Raw genomic sequence first — 3,461 nt, 5'->3', positions numbered from 1 at the left:
GAAAACAATGGATCACATACTAAACAATTGCAAGTTATCACAAACTAAACAATCCCAAGTTATCACAAACTAAACAAGGAAGTTATCACAAACTAAACAATCGCATGTTATCACATACAAAACAATCCTAAGTTATCACATACAAAACAATCGTAAGTTATCATATACAAAACAATCCTAAGATATCACAAAATCATTAACAAGACAATCGATAGCAATATACGATTGGCAACTGAACACACCAGAAGCACTAAAAACTAACTTAACCACACAGTTCAACCATTGAGTATTTTTTTTAAAAAGAACTAAGAACGTTTATCTTACCTCAGTGTAAATTTTGTTTTTGATATGAATGGGCACCCCACCAGAAGCAGAACTCTCTCCATTCTCCCCTGTGCAAAGCTCAGATTCTAACTCTTGAATCTTGGACGACACCTCATTGAACACGGACTCGGACTTGCCATCCGTAAATGAGCCATCTGGTTTTCGATGAGTGTCTTCTAAGATTCGTAGGAAATCTGGAGTTAACTCCCCAGTGATCTCAGACTTGAAAGAAACAAAAAAGAGGTTGATTAGTTAACCAATAAAAGAGTGTCTGAAGGCCTAATCTTAAGAAAAAAAAACTTAAGGAACTTACATGCTTTCGAGCACGGGCTTTAAACGAAGTTTGGCCTGAACGGTGCTTGTATATTCTAGTGCCATCCGGATCATGATAACGAGCATTCCGACTGTTGATGCTCTTGATTTCTGATTTTGGATCAAGCCAATACCGAACAAGACCCTCCCATACTTGAGAATCAATCCACCGTGCTTTGCCTCATCGCCTTTAAGCTTCCACTTTATCGTTCAACTTGTCTTCAAACTCTTTGAACTCTTTCCTCACTCTATCGTTTATGCAACGGTCCCAATTGTAAATTTGCTTCCAATAAAAGAAAGGATTAGTCTATATTTAATTAAGGCAAAAAAACATATTGTAAAATAGCAAACAAAGAGATTTCACTGACCGCAAACGTTTCATACCAACGGTCTACCACTTTAGTTGGCGTCTGTGTCCAATTGGCATGGGGCTCTTTGAAATCTCTTTCAAAGATGCTTCGAACAGTAGCCGCAACACAGGAGTCTTGGTCAAACCTTCAAAATAAATTCAACTTTCAGAATCCATGCAAACACAACTTTGTAATTCTATTATCAAATTAAAAACTTAAAAGAAAATTCTTACCACAGAGTTCCTGGAGGTCGGCGCGGATCTAGTTTAGTTAAACTAGATCGACCAGGACTATCGAGTAACTCCTCCAAAGTCAGGTTGTTGAGACGTTGGGACATGACTGTAGACGAGGAAACGCGGGTTGAGACGCAGGAATTTCAGGATCCGCCGCAGTGCCACCATGCATGGGAGATGGTGAAGGCGTATTATATGGAGGCGTGACAGGCAGGTGCTGCGAGGTTGGACGGCGGCTATTCTGAGAACCGGAGTTTGGGTTGTGAGAACTGGAGGCACCGGAGGTTGGACGGCGACGATTAGAAGCAGTGGGAGAGGGATTTGAAGTAGTGGGAGTGGCTAAACCTTGATCCGACAGGAATCTTGTGTAATCGTTGCCTCCAAACATCTAGAAACAAATAAAACGGACATCTAAATCAAAACGAAAGGATAGATCGAAAGCAAAATGAAATCGAAACAAGAACGAAATCGAAATAAAATCAAATCAAAAGTAGAGAAGAAGAAATCATATGCGATAAGATTTACCTTTCAGATCTAGAGAGGATAACAGAGAGGACGAGGTCGGAAGAAGAACACTGAAAGAAGAATACCGGAGAGTACGACGTCGGAAGAAGAACACCAGAGAGGACGAGGTCGGAGGAGAAACACCGGAAGAAGAACACCGGAAGAAGAAGATGGGAAGAAGAAGATCGGAAAAGGATTAGGGTTCGATCAAAAGAGAAAGAGAATTAGCGTTTAGGGTTTGACGGCGCGTGTTTTGGGTTTGAGCAAGCTCAAACCACGATTGTTCTTGTATATATAAACTTTTTAAAGCGTCGCAAAGCCCTAGAAATATCTGCGAGGGATTACCTAGGCTACCTCGCAATTCCCTCGCAATAAACTTAAATTGCGAGGGATTAGCTAGGATTCCTCGTAATTCCCTCGCAACATTTGAGTGTCTAGGGTTTACAATTTTGCGAGGGATTAACAAGAAATACTCGCAATTCCCTCGCAATGTTTAAAATTGCGAGGGATTAGTTAGGAACACTCATATTTCTCGTAATTCCCTCGCAACCTTTGAGTATCTAGGGTTTTTAATTTTGCGAATGATTAACAAGGACATCTCGCAAATCCCTCGCAATGTTTAAAGTTGCGAGGGATTAGCTAGGAACACTCATATTCCTCGTAATTCCCTCGCAACCTTTGCGTGTCTAGGGTTTACGATTTTGCGAGGGATTAGCTAGGATTCCTCGTAAATCCCTCGCAAATCCATTGCAATATTTAAGTGTTTAGGGTATACCTCGCAAATCCCTCGCAATGTTTAAACTTGCGAGGGATTAGCTAGGAAAACTCATACTTCCCTCGCAACCTTTGCGTGTCTAGGGTTTACGATTTTGCGAGGGATTAGCTAGGATTCCTCGTAAATCCCTCGCAAATCCATTGCAATATTTAAGTGTTTAGGGTATACCTCGCAAATCCCTCGCTTATAATATTTAGGGTATTGAGTATTGCTAGGGATTAACGACCATTTTGCGAGGGATTTGCGAGGATTTCCTCGCAAGTACAACGCAAATCCATCGCAAAACTATAAATATGTTTTATAAAAAAAAAACATGAAAATATACAATTGTGCTCATTCGGATTTATTTTCTAAACTATTAGAAATTACATTATCATCATTAGAATCTCCTCCAATATCAGACAATTTGAATTCTTATAATTCACCTCTTCTACTTTAGGGTTTAGTAGATCATCATGTTAGTTGATGATCAAGTTGTGGTGCAACAACAATATTTGCGAAATTTCCATTCCAAACATATCAATAGAAGATGTACATCCACATTGATACACAAAAATCCATTGCAATGTGTAAAAGCTTAGGGTTCAAGCATTTAGAATTTGCGAGAGATTAACGACCATTTTGCGAGGGCAAGCCAACAATCCCTTGCAAGTCAGCCTCAAATCCCTCGCTAATATTTTTATTCGTAATTCCCTCGCAATTTGCAAGGGATTAACGACCATTTTCCGAGGGAGTGCTAGAACTCCCTCGCAATTCCAACGCAAATCCATCACAAATTGATAAATATTTTTTTTTAAAAAAACAACAAAAAGTACAATTGCTCAATCAGATTCATTTTCTGAACTACTAGAAATTACATTATCATCATTAGAATCTTCTCCATCATCGGACTCTTCAAATTCGTCTAATTCACCCTCTTCTTCGGAAACATCATCAACATCTTCAACTTGCCTGTTTTGTGGA

The sequence above is a fragment of the Camelina sativa genome, chromosome 19 (genome assembly GCF_000633955.1).
Source record: "Camelina sativa cultivar DH55 chromosome 19, Cs, whole genome shotgun sequence".
NCBI classification, from domain to species: Eukaryota; Viridiplantae; Streptophyta; class Magnoliopsida; order Brassicales; family Brassicaceae; genus Camelina; species Camelina sativa.
Note: the sequence above shows the minus strand (reverse complement) of the source record.